Source organism: Hyla sarda, chromosome 6, assembly GCF_029499605.1.
Source record: "Hyla sarda isolate aHylSar1 chromosome 6, aHylSar1.hap1, whole genome shotgun sequence".
Lineage (NCBI taxonomy): Eukaryota > Metazoa > Chordata > Amphibia > Anura > Hylidae > Hyla > Hyla sarda.
The window spans coordinates 234,789,351-234,813,928 of record NC_079194.1 but is presented as its reverse complement, the minus strand read 5'-3'; the positions used below and the strand labels follow the sequence as shown (position 1 = coordinate 234,813,928).

At 43.4% G+C, this 24,578-nt stretch overlaps 1 long non-coding RNA gene across 1 annotated transcript in view; it reads right to left on the bottom strand.

Annotated features, from left to right (window-relative positions):
• Positions 1-96: 96 nt before the first annotated feature.
• Positions 97-24,578, bottom strand: part of LOC130277712 (uncharacterized) — a 36,333-nt gene continuing 11,851 nt past the window's right edge. Inside the window, exons 2-3 of the long non-coding RNA XR_008845545.1 lie at positions 17,643-17,751; positions 97-326 (exon numbers count right to left, since the gene is read on the bottom strand). This is a non-coding gene — a long non-coding RNA (uncharacterized LOC130277712). The remainder of the gene's footprint in view (positions 327-17,642; positions 17,752-24,578) is intronic.

Here is a 24,578-nt window from a genome sequence, read left to right as displayed (position 1 = left end):
ACTGTAATTTTTTACAGGTTTCATTAAAAGTAGAATAGAAAACATTGATATTTAACAGTGAATACCCATGTCATTGACACAGTAGGAACCCACATTAATTTGACCGACACATTGATCTCATCTTTATCTCTAGCTATAAACTTATCATTTTGCTGTTTTGCTCCAAGGCAACATTTATTAAGAACCAAAGACTCCTGTTTTGAAAGCAGAAGATGTAATCAAAGTCTAACTTGAAGTGTGAAATAACTGAAGAGATACATATCCGTATTATATCATTTCCTGCTGTTTATTTCCTGAAGAGATTTCACCGTGTGCTTGTTATTCGGCTGGAAACATGGAAAAAAAAATATTTATCTTATTAATCTTTTCAATATTTTTATGATAGAAACAAGTATCAAAGTGCTTCACAATCAATAAAAAAAATTCTAAATGTATACACACAGCTAATGTAACAGGTGGTTTATCCAAATTTTAAACAAAGAGAACCTTTAATTAGTCTAAAAAACATTTTTATATCACTTTGTACTGAGATATAAGGTTTTTATTATTGAGTTAACTATCTGTACTACTACTGTGTGTAAAAATGTTCTATATACTAAGTATCAAACATGAAAGTGAACAAGTACCTGGCACTGGTCTCGGTATGAATATACAGTCCTATCGGACAAGTCAGAGTAAATGGAGAGAGTGATATATCAAAACTGGCGGTGCTGCACATGAAGCAAGAGATTCCAACAGCATATATACATATGCAATGAGACTAGCTATGGAGCACTCTTCAGGAAGGCTTGATAGAAGAATCTTTATTTCAATGCGATCCAAACAGATAAAAATATGATACAGTGGGGAGAGGAGGCAGTAGCACGCTACTGCCTCCGCTCCCCACTGTATCAGATTTTTATCTGTTTGGATCGCATTGAAATAAAGATTCTTCTATTAAGCATACCTGGTGAGTGCTCAATAATTAGTCTTGTTGCATCTGTCTATATACAAAGCTTTCATGGCCCTTTGAAATAGGGCACCACAGAAACTACAGGACGTGGGATAGGATTCAAGACTTTGGAGAATTATTTATTTATTTTTGCTAATTATTAATTCAATTGTTTCTATTGGTTCATAACTTATTACTTATACTGTATAAATTAGAAATATATTGGGCCTCATTTACTAAGAGTTTCAGGTTTTTACTAGTGGGAAAAGTTGTTGCAGACTTGCAGGATTCCTCTCTATTTACTATTGTGAAAAGTTGGGAACATTTTCTGACCAGCTTTTTCTAGGTCGATAATTCCAGCCATTTACCCACAGGATTTTCTGTGAATTCAATAGTAAATCAGTCGGGTTGTGAAACCACGCCCCTTTTCGACAGATCACGCCCCTTTTCGGCTTTTCACAGTGCAATGTCGGGTTTGTTGGATTTTTCAGGCGCACACTGTCGCAAACTGGCGCAGACTGGCGCAGACATGTCTCAGACACTTTGCGCCAAAATAACCAGACAAAAACCAGTCGGTTTCAGCTTAGTAAATGATGCCTATTGTGTTTAAAAGGGTTATCCAGGAATCGAAAAACAGAGCTAATTACTTTTAGCACAGTTCCATTGGAGTGAATGGAGTCAAGTTGTAATACCACACCCAACCTGGAGACAGAGAGGGAGCATTTTTTTAAAGAAATTAGCTCTGTTTTTCGATTCCTGCATAACCCCTTTAAGGAAGTTAAAAAAATAAAATTCATGTTCTTTCTAGGAAAAAGATATTTTAAAGAGGAATTGTGACGAACTAAACAAAATGAGATTACTGATATGAGGGTTTACAGTTCAGTTTGTCTGACAATTCAGGGAATCAGTCAGGTGGGTGTAAACTTAATTTTAACAATAGGAATAAATAGTAGGTGATGGGCAGGATTATACAGTCAGGGGGCCACTTCTATTTAAGTTGATGCACATGTGACTGATTCCCTGAATTGTCAGATAACTATAAACTTTTAAATCTCAGGAAGGAAGGGCCTATTGAGAAACTGGAAAAAAGAAGTGTGATCACCCCAAGCTTTTCAATGATAGTATGATGTAATTTTTTTTGGACCAGCCATGGGTGATCTTTAAAGGGGTACTCCAGTGAGAACGTTATACAGATTTGTAAATTGCTTCTATTTGAAGTTCTTAACCCTTCCAGTACTTATCAGCTGCTGTATGCTCCACATGAAGTTATTTTCTTTTAAAATTTATTTTAAATCCCCATAGCAAACATCTCCAGCTCTTGACTGTTCCTGAGACAGATAGAGGTGTCAGCAGAGAGCACTGTGGTCAGGCAGAATGGAAATTTAAAAAGAAAATAACTTCTTGAGGAGCATAGAGCAGCTGACAATTACTGGGTTAAGATTTTTAAATAGAAGTCATTTACAAATCTGTTTAACTTTCTGGCACCAGTTTATAAAAAAAAATGTTTTCCACCATGGTTCCCCTTTAATGGTCCACACCATTGATACTGTTACGCCGAGCGCTCCGGGTTCCCGCTCCTCCCCGGAGCGCTCGCTTCACTCCCTCCGCTGCAGCGCTCCGGTCACGTCCTCTGACCCGGGGCGCTGCGATCCTGCTGCCAGCCGGGATGCGATTCGCGATGCGGGTAGCGCCCGCTCGCGATGCGCACCCCGGCTCCCCTACCTGACTCGCTCCCCGTCTGTTCTGTCCCGGCGCGCGCGGCCCCGCTCCCTAGGGCGCGCGCGCGCCGGGTCTCTGCGATTTAAAGGGCCACTGCGCCGCTGATTGGCGCAGTGGTTCCAATTAGGGTTTTCACCTGTGCACTTCCCTATATTACCTCACTTCCCTTGCACTCCCTTGCCGGATCTTGTTGCCTTAGTGCCAGTGAAAGCGTTCCTTGTGTGTTCCTTGCCTGTGTTTCCAGACCTTCTGCCGTTGCCCCTGACTACGATCCTTGCTGCCTGCCCCGACCTTCTGCTACGTCCGACCTTGCTTCTGCCTACTCCCTTGTACCGCGCCTATCTTCAGCAGCCAGAGAGGTGAGCCGTTGCTAGTGGATACGACCTGGTCACTACCGCCGCAGCAAGACCATCCCGCTTTGCGGCGGGCTCTGGTGAAAACCAGTAGTGGCTTAGAACCGGTCCACTAGCACGGTCCACGCCAATCCCTCTCTGGCACAGAGGGTCCACTACCTGCCAGCCGGCATCGTGACAGTAGATCCGGCCATGGATCCCGCTGAAGTTCCTCTGCCAGTTGTCGCTGACCTCACCACGGTGGTCGCCCAGCAGTCACAACAGATAGCGCAACAAGGCCAACAGCTGTCTCAACTGACCGTTATGCTACAACAGTTGCTACCACAGCTTCAGCAGTCATCTCCTCCGCCAGCTCCTGCACCTCCTCCGCAGCGAGTGGCCGCTCCTGGGATACGCTTATCCTTGCCGGATAAATTTGATGGGGACTCTAAGTTTTGCCGTGGCTTTCTTTCCCAATGTTCCCTGCATCTGGAGATGATGTCGGACCTGTTTCCCACTGAAAGGTCTAAGGTGGCTTTCGTAGTCAGTCTTCTGTCCGGAAAAGCCCTGTCATGGGCCACACCGCTCTGGGACCGCAATGACCCCGTCACTGCCTCTGTACACTCCTTCTTCTCGGAAATCCGAAGTGTCTTTGAGGAACCTGCCCGAGCCTCTTCTGCTGAGACTGCCCTGTTGAACCTGGTCCAGGGTAATTCTTCCGTTGGCGAGTATGCCGTACAATTCCGTACACTTGCTTCAGAATTGTCCTGGAATAATGAGGCCCTCTGCGCGACCTTCAAAAAAGGCCTATCCAGCAACATTAAAGATGTTCTGGCCGCACGAGAAATTCCTGCTAATCTACATGAACTTATTCACCTAGCCACTCGCATTGACATGCGTTTTTCTGAAAGGCGTCAGGAACTCCGCCAAGATATGGACTCTGTTCGCACGAGGCGTTTCGTCTCCTCGGCTCCTCTCTCCTCTGGTCCCCTGCAATCTGTTCCTGTGCCTCCCGCCGTGGAGGCTATGCAGGTCGACCGGTCTCGCCTGACACCTCAAGAGAGGACACGACGCCGTATGGAGAACCTCTGCCTGTACTGTGCTAGTACCGAACACTTCCTGAGGGATTGTCGTATCCGTCCTCCACGCCTGGAAAGATGTACGCTGACTCCGCACAAAGGTGAGACAGTCCTTGATGTCTACTCTGCTTCTCCACGTCTTACTGTGCCTGTGCGGATGTCTGCCTCTGCCTTCTCCTTCTCTACAGTGGCCTTCTTGGACTCTGGATCTGCAGGAAATTTTATTTTGGCCTCTCTCGTCAACAGGTTCAACATCCCAGTGACCAGTCTCGCCAGACCCCTCTACATCAATTGTGTAAATAATGAAAGATTGGACTGTACCATACGTTTCCGCACGGAGCCCCTTCTTATGAGCATCGGATCTCATCATGAGAGGATTGAACTTTTGGTCCTCCCCAATTGCACCTCGGAGATTCTCCTTGGACTTCCCTGGCTTCAACTTCATTCCCCAACCCTGGATTGGTCCACTGGGGAGATCAAGAGTTGGGGGTCCTCTTGTTCCAAGAACTGTCTAAAACCGGTTCCCAGTAACCCTTGCCGTAACTCTGTGGTTCCTCCAGTAACCGGTCTCCCTAAGGCCTATATGGACTTCGCGGATGTTTTCTGCAAAAAACAAGCTGAGACTCTACCTCCTCACAGGCCTTATGATTGCCCTATCGACCTCCTCCCGGGTACTACTCCACCCCGGGGCAGAATTTATCCTCTCTCTGCCCCAGAGACTCTTGCCATGTCCGAATACGTCCAGGAGAATCTAAAAAAGGGCTTTATCCGTAAATCCTCCTCTCCTGCCGGAGCCGGATTTTTCTTTGTGTCCAAAAAAGATGGCTCCCTACGTCCTTGCATTGACTACCGCGGTCTTAATAAAATCACGGTTAAGAACCGCTACCCCTTACCCCTCATCTCTGAACTCTTTGATCGCCTCCAAGGTGCCCACATCTTCACTAAATTGGACTTAAGAGGCGCCTATAACCTCATCCGCATCAGAGAGGGGGACGAGTGGAAAACGGCATTTAACACCAGAGATGGACACTTTGAGTATCTGGTCATGCCCTTTGGACTGTGCAATGCCCCTGCCGTCTTCCAAGACTTTGTCAATGAAATTTTTCGTGATCTGTTATACTCCTGTGTTGTGGTATATCTGGACGATATCCTAATTTTTTCTGCCAATCTAGAAGAACACCGCCAGCATGTCCGTATGGTTCTTCAGAGACTTCGTGACAACCAACTCTATGCCAAAATTGAGAAATGTCTGTTTGAATGCCAATCTCTTCCTTTTCTAGGATATTTGGTCTCTGGCCAGGGTCTACAGATGGATCCAGACAAACTCTCTGCCGTCTTAAATTGGCCACGCCCCTCCGGACTCCGTGCTATCCAACGCTTTTTGGGGTTCGCCAATTATTACAGGCAATTTATTCCACATTTTTCTACCATTGTGGCTCCTATCGTGGCTTTAACCAAGAAAAATGCTGATCCCAAGTCCTGGCCTCCTCAAGCAGAAGACTCCTTTAAACGACTCAAGTCTGCCTTTTCTTCGGCTCCCGTGCTCTCCAGACCTGACCCTTCCAAACCCTTCCTATTGGAGGTTGATGCCTCCTCAGTAGGAGCTGGAGCTGTTCTTCTACAAAAAAATCCTTCCGGGCATGCTGTCACTTGTGGTTTTTTCTCTAGGACCTTCTCTCCAGCGGAGAGGAACTACTCCATCGGGGATCGAGAGCTTCTAGCCATTAAATTAGCACTTGAGGAATGGAGGCATCTGCTGGAGGGATCAAGATTTCCTGTTATTATCTACACCGACCACAAGAACCTCTCCTACCTCCAGTCGGCCCAACGGCTGAATCCTCGCCAGGCCCGGTGGTCTCTGTTCTTTGCCCGATTTAATTTTGAGATTCACTTTCGTCCTGCCGATAAGAACATTAGGGCCGATGCTCTCTCTCGTTCCTCGGATGCCTCAGAAGTTGATCTCCCTCCGCAACACATCATTCCACCTGACTGCCTGATCTCCACTTCTCCTGCCTCCATCAGGCAGACTCCTCCAGGAAAGACCTTTGTTTCTCCACGCCAACGCCTCGGAATCCTCAAATGGGGTCACTCCTCCCATCTCGCAGGTCATGCGGGCATCAAGAAATCTGTGCAACTCATCTCCCGCTTCTATTGGTGGCCGACTCTGGAGACGGATGTTGGGGACTTTGTGCGAGCCTGCACTATCTGTGCCCGGGATAAGACTCCTCGCCAGAAGCCCGCTGGTTTTCTTCATCCTCTGCCTGTCCCCGAACAGCCTTGGTCTCTGATTGGTATGGATTTTATTACTGATTTACCCCCTTCCCGTGGCAACACCGTTATTTGGGTGGTCGTTGATCGATTCTCCAAAATGGCACATTTCATCCCTCTTCCTGGTCTTCCTTCTGCGCCTCAGTTGGCTAAACAATTTTTTGTACACATTTTTCGTCTTCACGGGTTGCCTACGCAGATTGTCTCGGATAGAGGGGTCCAATTCGTGTCTAAATTCTGGAGGGCTCTCTGTAAACAACTCAAGATTAAATTAAATTTTTCCTCTGCATATCATCCCCAGTCCAATGGACAAGTAGAAAGAATTAACCAGATCCTGGGTGATTATTTGCGACATTTTGTTTCCTCCCGCCAGGATGACTGGGCAGATCTCCTTCCATGGGCCGAATTTTCGTATAACTTCAGGGTCTCTGAATCTTCCTCCAAATCCCCATTTTTCGTGGTGTACGGCCGTCACCCTCTTCCCCCCCTCCCTACCCCCTTGCCCTCTGGTCTGCCCGCTGTGGATGAAATTTCTCGTGACCTTTCCATTATATGGAGAGAGACCCAAAATTCTCTCTTACAGGCTTCTTCACGCATGAAGAGGTTCGCGGATAAGAAAAGAAGAGCTCCCCCCGTTTTTTCCCCTGGAGACAAGGTATGGCTCTCCGCTAAATATGTCCGCTTCCGTGTCCCTAGCTACAAGTTGGGACCACGCTATCTTGGTCCTTTCAAAATTTTGTGTCAAATTAATCCTGTCTCTTATAAACTTCTTCTTCCTCCTTCTCTTCGTATCCCTAATGCCTTTCACGTCTCTCTTCTCAAACCACTCATCCTCAACCGTTTTTCTCCCAAATCTGTTCCTCCCACTCCTGTTTCCGGCTCCTCGGACGTCTTCTCGGTCAAGGAAATTTTGGCTGCCAAAAAGGTCAGAGGGAAAAATTTTTTTTTAGTAGACTGGGAGGGTTGTGGTCCTGAAGAGAGATCCTGGGAACCTGAGGACAACATCCTTGACAAAAGTCTGCTCCTCAGGTTCTCAGGCTCCAAGAAGAGGGGGAGACCCAAGGGGGGGGGTACTGTTACGCCGAGCGCTCCGGGTTCCCGCTCCTCCCCGGAGCGCTCGCTTCACTCCCTCCGCTGCAGCGCTCCGGTCACGTCCTCTGACCCGGGGCGCTGCGATCCTGCTGCCAGCCGGGATGCGATTCGCGATGCGGGTAGCGCCCGCTCGCGATGCGCACCCCGGCTCCCCTACCTGACTCGCTCCCCGTCTGTTCTGTCCCGGCGCGCGCGGCCCCGCTCCCTAGGGCGCGCGCGCGCCGGGTCTCTGCGATTTAAAGGGCCACTGCGCCGCTGATTGGCGCAGTGGTTCCAATTAGGGTTTTCACCTGTGCACTTCCCTATATTACCTCACTTCCCTTGCACTCCCTTGCCGGATCTTGTTGCCTTAGTGCCAGTGAAAGCGTTCCTTGTGTGTTCCTTGCCTGTGTTTCCAGACCTTCTGCCGTTGCCCCTGACTACGATCCTTGCTGCCTGCCCCGACCTTCTGCTACGTCCGACCTTGCTTCTGCCTACTCCCTTGTACCGCGCCTATCTTCAGCAGCCAGAGAGGTGAGCCGTTGCTAGTGGATACGACCTGGTCACTACCGCCGCAGCAAGACCATCCCGCTTTGCGGCGGGCTCTGGTGAAAACCAGTAGTGGCTTAGAACCGGTCCACTAGCACGGTCCACGCCAATCCCTCTCTGGCACAGAGGGTCCACTACCTGCCAGCCGGCATCGTGACAGATACGGAACAGTAATATATAAATTCCTACTATTGTTTTATTTACCTAATGTTGTATATGACCCATACTTTAGGACTGGTAAATTGTCATTTCTTAAAACAAAAAGACCTATTATATCCTCCAATACAAAGAAAGTTTATATAATAATTGAATTAGACATATTTATATTATTATTACTTTTTACATTATTACTTATTCCTTTTTTGCTCTGGTACATACTGAATGCATTGTTTCCATATAGATTTGGTGTTAATATCAACATTTTAGCCTATAACTTAGGAGATTTATTGTGAGGATTTTGTAAACGAAAAAGACCTGGTATTGTCCATTGAATTATTGCATTTTATATAATTAGTGATCCATATTATGAAATCCATTTAGTGTGGGTTATTAAATATGGGAGTGGGAGTCAACTCTTTTCACATATCTATCAATAACTGGGGAAGAAGCGCACAGCTTAGTAATTCACTCCCCAGCTCACTATGATCTCTGTCTTGCTAGAGGAGACAGTCTCCATAGAAAACACAGCAATCCAGGAGTAAGTGCTTAGTTAAGTGCTGCATGTAATAATGACAAGGGGTATCAGCACCCAAACCCCGAAATCTAAACTTCTGACCTGTCACATGTCCAATTTTTTTTTTTTTAAAGTGACCAGGACACTTTAAGTGTTAAGTAGATTTTAGTTGTAACCCCTGTGGAGTTGGCTGCATTGTCTGAAATGCCCAGTGGATGGCGGATGGAGACCACAAATGAACTAGTATGCTGTTAATAAAGACTAAAGCTGTGCTCACATGATTAGCAGGCATTTCATAAGAGATAATGCTGATTGGTGGAGACTTCTGTCACATGATTGTGATATCACACATGTCCTGTGCCCTGAGGATTTGTTCAGATGACCACAAGCTTAGCCAGAGAAAAAGCACCACAGAGACAACACCTAGCTGAGAGAACTTGCTTCACACAGGACCACACTAGCTGAGAAATAGAATTTCTGGCAGAGACAAGTGCGGAGTCCAGATGTCTGGTGAATACATTGAGAGGAGACTGCTGCTGGACTGACCTAGTTATGTATCTGACATACTACAAAAGCTCTCAGTGGCCATAGTGACAGCAAACCACACCCATAGTTACCGAAAACTAAATGTGTTTTCCGGGAAACAGCCTGTCCCTCCAGAAGAGCCTTTTGAGGTCTGGAAGGATAATGCTATGCAGTTGTTGAAGGAATGGTCTTGTACTGATACCATAAAGAAACAGCGGTTGGTGGAAAGTCTTCGTTTTCCAGCTGCATACATGATAAGACTTTGCAAGAGAGTGAATGGACAAGCTACTGTGCAAGACTATCTGCAAGTTTTACAGGACGCTTATGGAAAATCAGAAGATTTGGATCATCTGTTGGTTAAGTTCCTAACTACTAGGCAGAACTAACATGAAAAAGCCACTGACAATATCAACCGTTTACAGCTGGGAAAGTTATTCCATAAAGGATACCTTATCTTTATTCTGTAGGTCCATAAGATTAAAATGATACCCTACTTATATAGGTTTGATTTTGTCGTACTTCTGGAAAAAATCATAACTACATGCAGGAAAATTAATACGTTTAAAATTGTCATCTTCTGACCTCTATAACTTTTTTATTTTTGCGCATATGGGGCGGTATAACGGTTCATTTTTTTGCGCCGTGATCTGAAGTTTTTAGCGGTACCATTTTTGCATTGATAGGACTTATTGAATTTTTTTTGCGTATGCCATTGACAGTGCGGTTTAATTAATTATATATTTTTATAATTCGGACATTTCCGCACGTGGCATTTATGTTTATTTTTATTTTTATTTACACTGTGTTTTTTTTTATGGGTAAAGGGGGGTGATTCAAACTTTTAATAGGGAAGGGGTTAAATGATATTTGTTCACTTTTTTTTTCACTTTTTTTTTCCAGTGTTATAGCTCCCATAGGGACCTATAACACTGCACACATTGATCTATTACATTGATCACTGGTTTCTCATAGGAAACCAGTGATCGATGATTCTGCCGCTTGACTGCTAATGCCTGGATCTCAGGCACTGAGCAGTCATTCGGCGATCGAACAGCGAGGAGGCAGGTAGGGACCCTCCTGCTGTCCTGTAAGCTGTTCGGAATGCCGCGATTCCACCGTGGCTATCCCGAACAGCCCACTGAGCTAACCGGCATGCTTCCACTTTCACTTTAGACTCTATAGGGTTAATAGCACACGGATCAGCGATCAATGCTGCGCGCTATTAGCCACGGGTCCTGGCCGTTGTTAGAGGTCGGGCCCGACCCGCCATGGCCCCACGTTATAAATCGGGAGCGGACACATGATGTTCCAGTACGTCATGTGTCCTTAGGGGGTTGAGCACCGGGATGATTTGTCCTATGGAGCTTGAAGCTCTCAATGCCCTGCAGCCAAGAAAGTGTGCACCTCAATAATCTTAGGTAGTAATGCAAAGATGGTATAGGATGTATTCAGGGCCTACCTAACAGAAGTGGGAAATATTTCCTTAGCCCGACTGATGTAGATCAGCCCTGTCCTAGGAAAAGAGTGTCAACGACTAGCCCTTGAAACAAAACCAACCAGGTTTGTGCCACTATTCAGGGACAGAACATGTATTTGTGAAGCCTGGTGACACCAAAACCTTACAAGCCATAGCCTCAATGCACCGTGAAATGTTGGGGGGGGGGGGGGAACTGGACAATATCTTATTGAATCTCTACCTGAAGAGGAACAGAAGAAGGGGTGGACTCTTATACCTAAGGTGAAAGATTGGCGCAAAGATTGGTGTCGGAGCTTTCCTGTGATGGTACAGAACTTAACCACCACGGAAATCCGGATTGATCATCATCAGAAGATTCGCATTATATACCTATTAGATCAAGTTTCGTCCATCATGTCTGTGAGGGCAGAACAGAAGGATCATGTGAAAGCACTGGAAGATTTTCATTTGGAAGATTCTCCTCTGCCACAACAGTGGAAAGACAGCCTTTGTTCTAAACTAGTTACTCGATAGGGAGTTTTCTCCAGAGCAGAAATGGATGTGGGGTGTTCTAAGAGTGTCACCCATGCTATAAAACTTTCTGATCCTACTCCTTTCAGAGAAAGGTCAAGAAGAATACCCCCTCGAGATGTGGAAGATGTCCGGGACATACTCCAACAGATGGAAGGAGCTGGCATCATCACAGAATCCAGGAGTCCCTATGTTTCACCCATTGTAGTAGTAAGAAAAAAGAATGATGCAGTTCGGCTATGTGTGGACTATCGTACTCTGAACAAGAGGACTGTGGCCGATCAGTACACCTTGCCCCAGATAGAGGATCTGCTGAACTATCTGGTAGCCAGTGGTTAAGTGTGCTTGACCTGAGATCTGGGTATTATCAAGTACCTATGAATAAGGAGGATCAGGAGAAGACAGCTTTCATCTGTCCCTTGGGGTTCTTCCAGTTTACCAGAAAGCCACAAGGAGTCACAGGAGCCCCTGCTACCTTTCAGAGACTGATGGAGAAAACTGTGGGGGATATGAATCCCAAAAAGTGTCTAATGTATCTGGATGACTTAATTGTGTTTCGGGAAGACACCAGAGGAGCATGAACAGAGTTTGTTGAAGGTGTTGGATCGACTTCAAGCAGAGGGCCTAAAGCTATCAGTGAAAAAATGCCGGTTTGCCCAGAACTCACTTACGTAGGGCACATAGTCTATGCTGAAGGAGTAGCCACAGACCCAGTTAAGTTTGAAGCAGTGTTGAATTGGCCAGGACCTAATAACATCAGCAAATTGCCCTCCTTTCTTGGTTTCTGTGGTTACTATCAAAGGTTTGAGAAAGACTACTCAAAGATTGCTCGAGAGTTACATGACCTGCTGAAGATTACCTCTGACGTAGGGGGTGCTAAGGCACTATGTCTTAAAGATCCATTTGGAGGGAAATGGACTTCATGATGTGAAGAGACTTTTTTTGACATTAAAGAAGAGACTTCCAGAAGCTCCTGTTTTGGCGTATGCAGACCCTGAGAAACCATATATCCTCCATGTGGATGCCAGTATGGAAGGCCTAGGGGGTGTATTGCACCAAAGCTATCCAGAAGGATTAAGACCAGTGGTTTACATAAGTATAAATCTTACAGGTGCTGAGAAGAACTATCCAGTCCATAAGTTCGGATTTCTGGCACTCAAGTGTGCCATCGTAAATAAGCTGCATGACTATTTGCATGGAGCAACATTTGAAGTAAGGACTGATAACAATCCATTCCCCTACATTCAGACTACGGCCAAGCTGGATGCCACAGGACATAGATGGCTGGCTGCCTTGTCAAACTACAGTTTCAGCCTTAAATAAAAGCCAGGCCACAAGAATGTTAGTGCAGATGCCCTGTCCCGCAGACCTGGACTCCCTCCTCACCAAGAAGAACATGAATGGGAAGAGATCCCTGGACCGGGGGTGGGAGCCTTTTGTCAAACGTATATAGTGGCTGAGAGTCAAGAGGAATTTGCTAAGCTAAGAGGGATAGACTCTATTAGTCACTCCCCAGGAGCAGCGCCCGAGGTGTTCCAGGCTCCAGTCATGCTTCAACAGTGGTCCAGCATAACCACAGATGACAAGAGGAAGGCTCAAGCACAGCACAGGAATATTGGGACAGTGTTCAGGGCAATGAAGACTAAGAATCCTAAATTGCTGACTTCTCTCCCTGTGAGTCAGAGAGAATTATACCGAAGAGAATTATACTGGGGCATGGTCCTGAGAGACCTCCACGATCAACATGGGCATCTCGGGGTGGAAAGACCTATGGCCTAGTACAAGATCGGTTCTATTAGCCTCACATGAGGGAACATGTCGACCAACATGTAAAGACCTGCAGAAGGTGTATCCAGAGGAAGACCCTGCCTGTGAGAGCTGCCCCTATGGGTCATCTGAAAAGTATGGGACCCCTGGATCTTGTGTGCATGGACTATCTCTGCATTGAAAATGATACAGCAGGGATTGGGTATGTGCTGGTGGTAACAGATCACTTTAGAAGATATGCTCAATCTTTCCCCACGAAAGATCAAAAGGCTGTGACTGTAGCCAAAGTCCTTTGGCAGAAGTATTTTAGACACTATGGACTACCCAATCAGATATGCTCTGATCAAGGTAGAGACTTTCAGAGCAAGTTAATTAAGGAACTGTTGGACATGTTACACGTGCATAAGTCCAAAACCACACCTTATAACAAAACCTTGAGCCTATGAGTTGGCCTATGAGTTGGCCACCTAAGCTGCAGCAAAAATGGAAGAACGAAACAAAAGAATGTATGATACTAAGCTGAGACATCGAGATATTTGAGCAGCAGATAAAGTTCTTCTCCGGAATTTAGGAGTGCCTGGTAAACACAAACTGGCTGACAGATGGAAAGATACCCTGTTTGAAGTTGTGTCTAAACTGGAAGGACTGCCAGTGTACAACATCAAGTGTCCAGAGGGCCGAATAAAGACTTGGCATAGAAATCATCTGTTTCCAGTTGAATATGCTGATGAAGAGGAAGAGAGTAGTGAGGAACTGGAGGAAAGCATAACAGAGAGTCCTCTGAATGGGGCAGAGGAGACCCTGGGAACCCCCAGTACAGAGGATCAGTGGTGGTCATCTCCTGATGAGGAGACACAGCAATTGCCTCCTTTAAATCCTGTGGTTTCACAAAGTCCTGGAACCCCTCCTGGGGGAAGTTCTCCAAGGTTGAACCAAGAAAGTCCCTGTTTTGTGCCTGGAACTCTCCTCTAGTTCGAAGGCAGGAGCCAAAGTTCCACATTTGTGGTCCCAAGGCCCTCTGCCACAGTGAGAACTGAGACACAGCACAAGAGTGCGGCAACCCCCTAGGGCTCTAGTTTATGATAACTATTTTATTTATTTATTTTATTTATTTATATAGCGCCTACAGATTCTGCAGCACTTAATAACAGAGGAGAGCCCACTTATGCCCCACTAACACAGGAGGCATCTAAAATTACCACTTTCCTACATGCACTAGCTGAAGTGGTAAATGTTAATCACTCTTTGCCCTAGATCAATAGCTAGCTAGGATGTTACTGTGCTAGTTGTACTGTATGTAGAATTTTTATATGCTATACCTTGTTTTTTTGCTAGCCTGCTGGCTAGGACTTGCCAGTGGAAGGCAAGTATTTTTCAAGGGGGAGCATGTAACCCCTTTGGAGTTGACTGCATTATCTGAAATGCCCAGTAGATGGCGGATGGAGACCACATATGAACTAGTATGCTGTTAATAAAGACTGGAGCTATGATCACATGATTAGCCGCCATTTCATGAGAGATAATGCTGATTGGTAGAGACTTCTGTCACATTAGTGTGACATCATACAGGTCCTGTGTCCTGAGGATTTGCTCAGACGACCACAAGCTTAGCCAGAGAAAAAGCTGTGAGAGACTGCACCACAGAGATAGCACCTAGCTGAGAGAACTTGCTTCACACGGTACCACAATAGCTGAGAGAGAGAACTGCTGGCAGAGATAAGCATGGAGTCCAGACGTCTGGTGAATACAGTGAGAGTGGACTACTGCTGGACTGACCTAGGTAATGGTGTTGTGAGGGCCCCAACACTCCTATGTGCACCAACAGCCATTACGGCAAAGAAAAGGGGTGGGTCGCAGGTGTGCTAGTGGGTGGGTGAGGAAAATCCACATTGCATTCCTATCTGTGTTACACTATTGTATCATCCTATGTATTTTGTTGATTTGCTACTTACTATATAAAGTTAGTCCACATCCGTATCCCGAATGCTCCACTGGGTGGAGGTGCTGCCGCAAACATGTACCCCAGCTCCCAGATAGCGGAGGCTCAGGATCCACCTGTCAGACGTAGGGAGGTAGCTGGGGTAAGTGACCCCATTTGTAACTACACTTACTGGGTCTGGTACAAACTGTTTTGCCCAGAAAGTGTAAGGAGCATCACCAGTTACCTCTGTGGTGTAAACAATAAGCAGTGATGACTAGCACATCACTATTTACTGCTAGGAAGCTGGGACTCTTGTCAAAATGACAGGAGCACCCTTATGCAGTTGCTCTGGTGCTCTAAGCTAGGTCACTCTACAAACTACCCACTATGCAGGAAACCACATGCTTTATAAATACATTTTTAAAAGCGGAAACAATTTACTATGAAAATGCTCACTTTAGAAGATCATAGATAATCAATTTTTAAAAGGTTAATTTCCCCTTTGACATGTGCTTTCTAGAAGCAATGCAGTTCCTTGTTATGACAATTTCTTCAAATAATACTATAATATAGTATTATATTATATATAATAATACTTCAAATACTATAAAATTGTATGGTTATCAAATGGCACTTTAAAACTATAGCCCCCATTTGTCAAGATTTAGTTACTTGAATTAGTAAAAATCTCATACTTTGGCAAGGTTATGAACCAATTTCACTAAGCTCCTTTCTGCTATGAGTAATGATAAATATAGAAATTGTCGTGTTAAGCAAATATTACAGTAGGATGATATATTGGGCTATTTCTTAATATATGAATTCATTCATTGCTCATTTTCTCATTGTGTCCTCGAGGTCACATCTGGCATTAATCTTTGATCTCAAAGACATTGGTTAAATTGTGAAAAAAATATACAGCAATTATATGTAAAAGAGCTATAGAAAGAGGGCAGTCTCTAAATCAGCAGGAAAGAATGACTCTACACCAACATAGAAGGGGATCCTTTATCATAAGATAAGTGAGAGGAAGGAACTCTCTGCTAGAAGAAGTGGTCATGCTGAACTCACTAAATGACTTAAGTAGTGACATCCCCCCAACAGCATGGTCGCGTAGAGGATGGCGAATCCACTGCTGAGGTGGCCAGAGGTTCTTACCTCTTTACCTGTGCTGATTGTGGCTCTGTGATTGATAGAACCTGGCTGGACCAGGCTTTATCAATCTAACTCAGAGCACACAGATCAATGTAGTTGAGGGGACTAATAAAGTGTATAAAAAAGTTAAATAAAAGTTTAAAAAAACACCCATTAACCCCTTTCATGTTAAAAGTTTAAATCACCCACCTTTTCCCATTTTCCATATTAAAAATATGAAAAAATATGAAAAATAGTTAAAAAATTGTGTCACGTTATGCGCTCCGGCCACACACGCTCGCTTTGAGCGCATGGTCCCCTTACCTTCTGCAGCCGATGGGGCTGGGACTCGCATCGTGGAACGCACCCGCATGGGAGCCCCAGTCCGTTACTCTCCAGTTGTTTCTCCTGCCACTGCCTCTCTGCTCCAGCGCACGTGTCCCCGTCCCCTAGTGTGCACGCGCCCCGGAGCTTTAAAATTTAAAGGGCCAGTACGCTCATTAGTGTAATCCACCTGTGGCTCATTTATAAATTCCTCCACTCTCCTCAGTTCCCTGCCAGATCTTTGTTGCCTTGTGCCTTTGAGAAAGCTTTCCTCTTTATTGCCTTGCATCAGATCTCTTTCTCTTGTGACTTGATCTTGCTCTTCTGCCGCCTTCCTACTGAACTCCTGCTTCACTTTGACTATGCTACTGTGCCGCCTGCCCTGACCTTCTGCTATCCAGACTACGAGTTGCCTTATCCCTTCTGTGCCTCTCATCTCCTCATCCACCTGTGTGGTCGAGCCGTGCCAGGGGTAGCAACCTGGGTACCACCTGCAGCAGCAAGTCCATCCCGCTTTGTGGCGGACTCTGGTGAAAACCAGCGGCACCTTAGAGTCATCTGCCACACAGGTCCAGCGGATCCACATCCACTGGGGTTCCTGTCTTCAGAAACGTGAGTGTTACAATTTGGTATCAACGCGTGTGTACTTGTCCAAATTATTAAAAAAGCTAACCATTATTTATCCCGTACTGTGAACCACATAAAGGTAAATAAATATAAAACCAAGAATCATCATATCAAAAAGTTTGATCAATACCAAAATGGTACCGATTCAAACAACGGATTACGGCGCAAAAAATTTGCCCTCAAACAGCCCAGTAATATGGAGATAAAAAATTATGGGGGTCAGAAAATGGCAATTCTTTTTTTTTCTAAAAAGTTTACAAGTTTTTTAAAAGTAGTAAAACATGATTCAAACTATACAAATTGGGTATAGTTTTAATTGTGACAACCTAAAGTATCAAGGTTATATGTTAATTTGACAGCACAGTGAATAGCATAAATAGGAAATCACTACAAATTTGTTTTTGTTTTTTCAATTTTACCTCACAAATATATATTTTTTTCTATTTTGGAGCATATGTCATGGAAAAACAATGAAGACATTACAAAGTACAATTTATCCCCCCAAAAAACAAGCCCTTATATGGGTGTACATGAAAAAATAAACAAGTAATGGCTATTAAAGGGTGAGGAGGAATAAACTAAAGGCAACAACAAAAATTGGCCTGTTCCTGAGGGGTTAAAGAAGCATTTAGGGCTTGTTTTTTTTTTTTTTTTTTTTTACCTATATCATGCACAGTTACTATCACTAATCATAGAGCACCATTTGTTTTTATCATAGCACAGCTGCATCCTTACCTTTCATTACAGTAGTACAGTCATGTGATCACCAGTCTGATTCTCCAAATCTTTCAGTGGTTAATGTGTCAGAACAGGATGTCAGATCTGGGTTCTGCCTTCCTGTGAACTACAGGATGAAACAATCACCTACAAGATACTCTCCTACTAGCTCTCAGACTCCTCCTCTCCCAGTCCCTTCTTCTATGTCTAAGGGATCCAATTATATAGTAGTGATAACTCCCAAGTGGAGTTCACACATTGCATTTTTTGCTGAATTTTTATATTTTTGCTGTGTTCTTCCCCAAATTGTCGGCAATTATTGTGCTTATTTTACGTAAGTGTGCAAATGTGTAATTGGTACTGTGATTTTGCATGCTTACAGCAAAACCCTCCTAAATTCAGAAATACCTTGAACTGTCCCCAACCCACTTAAGAATGTAATGAGTTCCCCTGGGTTAACTTCAGCACAGGCAGCCTAATAGGATGAAGGTGTAATATTCAAATGCTCCAGCCAAAGATGGGATTCATGGGAAATGTAGGCTGCATTACGGAACCATTTCATAGATGGATTTACATACAAACTAGAGGCTTTCTCAAGCCTGCCGCATGAGCTAAAACAGGTAAGCACTAAGCATACACAACAACCTCTACAATATTCTGTAATAATAGCCTATGCTGTAATATATGAGCAAAAAAAAAAAACCAAAAAAAAAACTGAGTGTTTCTTCAAAGGGGTACTCCGATGGAAAATCATTTTTTTTTTAAATCAACTGGTGCCAGAAAGTTAAACTGTTTTGTAAATTACTTCTATTTCAAAAATCGTAATCCTTCCAATACTTATCATCTGCTGTGTACTACAGGAAGTTATTTTCTTTTTGAATTTATTTTCTGTATAATGACAGTGCTCTCTGCTGACACTTCTGTCTATGTCAGGAACTGTCCAGAGCAGGATAGGTTTGCTATGGGGATTTGCTCCTGCTCTGGACAGTTCCTTTACCTGTTAAGTTCCTTATAAGCTAATTTTCTTGCAATGATTGTATCTGTGAGTGAAATAGTTAACATTTTACTACTTAAAGGGGTACTCCGGTGGCAAACTTTTTATTTTTTTTTTTAAATCAACTGGTGCCAGAAAGTTAAACAGATTTGTAAATGATTTCTATAAAAAAACGTAATCCTTCCAGTACTTATTTGCGCCTGTATACTACAGAGGAAATTCTTTATTTTTGGATTTCTTTTCTGTCACAAACACAGTGCTCTCTGTTGACACATATGTCCATTTCAGAAACTGTCCAGAGCAGTAGCAAATCCCCATAGCAAACATATGCTGTTCTGCACATTTCCTAAAATGGACAGAGGTATCAGCAGAGAGCACTGTGGTCATTACAGAAAAAAAATACAAAAAAGAAAAAAAAAATATCTGTAGCATACAGACGCTAATAAGTACTGGAAGGGTTAAGATTTTTTTAATAGAAGTAATTTACAAATCTGTTTAACTTTCTGGCACCAATTGATTTAAAAAAAAAATATTCCACCAGAGTACCCCTTTAAGTCTGCACCTTACTATGTCTTGCCATGCCTGATAAAGCTGTGCTTACACAGTGAAACGTGTTGCATTCTGGATAATAACCTTGAAATAAAATTGAATTGATCTGATCCTACTGTTGCCTTGGTCCTGTTTGTTGGACAGTTCCTGACATGGACAGAGATTTCAGCAGAGAGCATTGTGGTCAGACAGAAAATAAATTCAAAAACAAAAGAACTTCCTGTGGATCATGCAGCAGCTGATTAGTACTGGAAGGTATAATGACCGTTTTTGTGTTTTCATGTCCTGGAGTCTGTTGTTTTTTTTGTCTGAGCAGTTCTTGTTTTAATTATTCCTAGCCTTGGAAGAGTTAAGGTTGTCATCCTATTGCAGCTCGGGTCTGGCTTTAAAACCCTAGCTCTGCTGCACTCTGGTTACTGGTGATTGCACTTCTGAATATGTTTTATTATGCACCTTGTATTTAGTGCTACTCTGTTCATGTCTGCATAGTCAGACATGTATTTATATTGTGATATTTCTGAGTTTTTAACCATGGTAAATAGTCTTGTTTATTGTAGATTTTAGTATGAAGTACAATTGTCTGTTTTTAGGATTATTGTATGTCTGTTCTGTTTGTACCTTGTTTCTTAGTCTGTGTTCACATTGTGAGAATCCTGACCTGTGTTCCTTCATGTTGTGGAGTTTGGTTTTGAATATATCCTGTCTTGTATCTTGAAAATTATCCTGTCTAGTATATCCTGACCTGTGTTCCTTCACGTTGTGGAGTTTGGTTTTCTTGTATTTTTGTATAGAGTTCATGATTGCTGATCTTTTGAGTTTATAGTACATGCACTGATCATGGAGTACATGATCACTGATCTAGTGTTTCCTCTGTGCTTTACCATTAGTCTACAGTTTCCTCTGTGCTCACTCACTGTTCTGTGTTCTATGTTCCTGATCAGTTTGGTGTTTAACATTCAGTTCTTCTATTAATCCTTGAGACTAAACATTGTCTTCTTTAGACGGAGGGAGTGCCCCCTCGTCCTTTGAGGGGGTTTAACCTGGACAAGTTTTCCCCATATTCATTGTATGGACCATTTATATACTTTTATACGTTGATCATATCCTCCCTTAACCCCCTATGGACTGAGCCCTTTTTCAGCTTAAGGACTGAGCCCTTTTTTGCAATTCTGACCATTTTCCCTTTATGCATTAATAACTCTGGGATGCTTGTACCATTTATTCTGATTCCAAGATTGTTTATTCGTGACATATTCTACTTTAACATAGTGGTAAATTTTCGGCATTACTTGCATCTTTTGTTAGTGAAAAATCCCCAAATTTCATGAAAAATTTCACTAAAATGCTGTATTTTTCCTCAAATCTCACATTTTTACAAGGGGTAATAGGAGAAAATTTCCCCAAAATTTGTAACCCCATTTCTTCTGAGTATGGTAATACCCCATGTGTGGACATCAAGTGCTCTGCTGGCGCACTACAGAGCTCATAAGAGAAGGAGTCACATTTGGCTTTTGGAAAGCAAACTTTGCTGACATGGTTTTTGGGGGGCATGTCACATTTAGGAAGCCCCTATGGTACCAGCACAGCAAAAAAAAAAAAAAAAAATGACATGGCATACTATTTTGGAAACTGCACCCCTCAAGGAACATAAAAAGTGGTACAGTGAGCCTTAACACCCCACAGGTGTTTGACGACTTTTCGTTAAAGTTGGATGTGTGAATAAAATTTTTTATTTTTCACTAAAATGTAGTTTTTTCCCCCAATCTTACATTTTTACAAGGGGAAATAGGAGAAAATGCTCCCAAAAAATGTGTAACCACATTTCTTCTGAGTATGAAAATACCCCATGTGTGGACGTCAAGTGCTCTACTGCCGCACTACAATGCTCAGAAGAGAAGGAGCGCCATTGGGCTTTTGCAGAGAGAATTTGTTTCGAATAGAAGTCTGGGGCCATGAGCATTTACAAAGCCCCCCGTGGTGCCAGAACAGTGGCCCTCCCACATGTGACCCCATTTTAGAAGCTACTCCTCTCACAGAATTTAATAAGGGGTGCAGTGAGCATTTACACCCACTGGTGTTTGACAGATCTTTGGAACAGTGGACTGTGCAAATGAAAAAGTTTATTTTTTTCATTTTCACGGACCACTGTTCCAGAGATCTGTCAGACACCTGTGGGGCGTAAATGCTTACTGTACCCCTTATTACATTCCATGAGGGGTGTGGTTTCCAAAATGGGGTCACATGTGGGGGGGGGCATTGTTCTGGCGCTCTGGGGGCTTTGTAAACACACATGGCCTTCAATTCCGGACAAATTTTCTATCCAAAAGCCCAATGGCGCTCCTTCTCTTCTGAGCATTGTAATTCGCTCGCAGAGCACTTTACATCAATATATGGGTATTTTATTACTCAGAAGAAATGGGGGTTACAAATTTTGGGGGGCTTTTTTACTATTTTCCCTTGTGAAAATGAAAAAATTTTGGGTAACATCAGCATTTTTTTTTTCATTTTCTCACAAAAATGTGTCAATCTCCTGTGGGGTGCTAAGGATCCCTATACCCTTTGTTACGTTCTGTGAGGGGTGTAGTTTCCAATATGGAGTCACATGTGGGTATTTTTTTTTTTTTTGCGTTTTACCTGTTAAGGACCCAGGGCTTACCTGTAAGTCCTGAGTCCACTCCCGTTCTATAACGCGGGGCAACATATGAGAAACCACTGATCAATGTAAAAGATCAATGTGTGCAGTGTTATAGCCCCCTATGGGAGCTGTAACACTGCAAAAAAAGTGAAAAAAAAGTGAATAAAAATCATTTAACTCCTTCACTAATAAAAGTTTGAATCCCCCCTTTCCCATTTACAAAAAAAACAAACCTGTGTAAATAAAAGTAAAAATAAACATATGTGGTATCGCCGCATGCGTAAATGTCCAAATTATAAAAATATATTGTTAATTAAACTGCACGGTCAATGGTGTACGTGCCAAAAAATTCCAAAGTCCAAAATAGTGCATTTTTGGTGACCTTTTATATCATGGAAAAATGAATAAAATAAGTCCTATCAATGCAAAAATGGTACCGCTATAAACTTAAGATCAAACCTACATACGTAGGGTATCATTTTAATCATATGGACCTACAGAATAAAGAGAAGGTGTAATTTTTTTCCGAAAAATGTACTGTGTAGAAATGGAAGCCCCCAAAATTTACAAAATGGCATTTTTTTTTCAATTCTGTCTCACAATGAATTTTTTTTCCATTTTGCCGTAGATTTTTGCGTAAAATATTTATTTTAGGTGCAAAATTTAAAGCTGTGATTTTTTAAAAGTAAGGAGGAAAAAATAAAAATGCAAAAAAGGAAAAACCGCGGGTCCTTAAGGGGATAACTCCCGGCATGCACGGACCGCCAAAGGGCATGCTGGGAGTTGTAGTTTTGTCCCAGCCCCCCCCCATGTGAATGTACAGGGTACATTCACACAGGCAGATTTACAGTGAATTTCTCGCTGCAAGTTTGAAATGCAGCAAATTTTCCTCTTTTGCTCAAAACTCGCTGTAAACTCGCCCATACGAATGTACCCTACAAACACTACGCTACACTAACACAAAATAAAGAGTAAAACACTGCATATACACACATCCCTACACATTCACCCCCCCCCCCGTCGCCCCTCCCCAATAAAAATGAAAAACATCAGGTATGGCACTGTTTCCAAAACGGAGCCTCCAGCTGTTGCAAAACAACAACTCCCAGTTTTGCGGGACAGCCATTGACTATCCAGGCATGCTGGGAGTTTTGCAACAGCTGGAGGCACTCTGTTTGGGAAACACTGCCGTAGAATACCCCTATGCCCACCCCTAGAAAAATTCCTAATTTAGGTCTCAAATAGGCATGGTGCTCTCTCACTTCGGAACACTGTTATATTTCAAGGCAACAGTTTAGGGCCACATATGAAGTATTTCCGTAATCGGAAGAAATTGCCTAACAATTTTTGGGGGGCTTTTTCTCCTTTTACCTCTATGAAAAGGTTAAGTTGGGGTCTACTCCAGCTTGTTATTGTAAAAAAACAAATAAAATTACACTAACATGCTGGTGTTGACCCATACTTTTTATTTTTAGAAAAGGTAAAAGGAAAGAAAGAACCCCAAAATAAAAAGAGTACGGAAATACCCCATATGTGGGAGTAAAATGCTCTGCAAGCACACAACAAAAAGTGCTGTGCGGGCGAACTACAATGCTCAGAAGAGAAGGAGCATCATTGGGATTTTGTAGAAAGAATTTGACTGGAATTGAAGGCCATGTGCATTTACAAAGCCTCCATGGTGCCAGAACAGTGGACCCCACCACATGTGACCCCATTTTAGAAACTACACCACTCACGTAATGTAATAAGGGGTACAGGGAACATTTACACCCCACTGGCGTTTGACATATTTTGTGAACAGTCTTCCGTGAAAATGAAAAATGTTATTTTTCATTTGCACAGCCCACTGTTTAAAAAGTCTGTCAAACACCAGTGGGGTATAAATGCTCACTGCACCCCTTATTATATTCCGTTAGGGGTTTAGTTTCTGAAATGGGGTAACATGTGGGGGGGTCCAATGTTCTGGCACCACGGGGAGCTTTGTAAATGCACATGGCACCTGACTTCAATTCCAAACAAATTCTCTCTCCAAAAGCTCCTTTTCTTCTGAGCATTGTAGTTCGCCCGCAGAGCACTTTACGTCCACATATGGGGTATTTCCATACTCATAAGAAATGGGGTTACAAATTTTGGGGGGCATTTTCTCATAAAGCCTCTTGTAAAAATAGTAAATTTGGGGAAAAAAGCTGCATTTTAGTGACATTTTTTTTTTCATTTACACATCCGACTTTAACGAAAAGTCGTCAAACACCTGTGGGGTGTTAAGGCTCACTGTACCCCTTGTTATGTTCCTTGAGGGGTGTAGTTTCCAAAATAGTATGCCATGTGTTTTATTTAGTTTTTTTGCTGCCCTGGCACCATAGGGGCTTCCTAAATGGGACATGCCCCCCAAAAACCATTTCAGCAAAATTTGCTTTCCAAAAGCCAAATGTTACTCCTTCTCTTCTGAGCATTGTAGTGCGCCCGCAGTGAACTTGACGTCCACACATGGGGTAAAACCATACTCAGAAGAAATGGGGTTACAAATTTTGGGGGACATTTTCTCCTATAACCTCTTGTAAAAATAGTAAATTTGGGGGGGGGGGGGAAATGCATTTTAGTGAAACATTTTGTTTTCATTTACACATTCGATTTAACGAAAAGTCGTCAAACACCTGTGGGGTGTTAAGGCTCACTGTACCCCTTGTTACGTTCCTTGACGAGTGTAGTTTCCAAAATAGTATGCCATGTTTTTCTTTTTTTTGCTGTCCTGTCACCATAGGGGCTTCCTGAATGC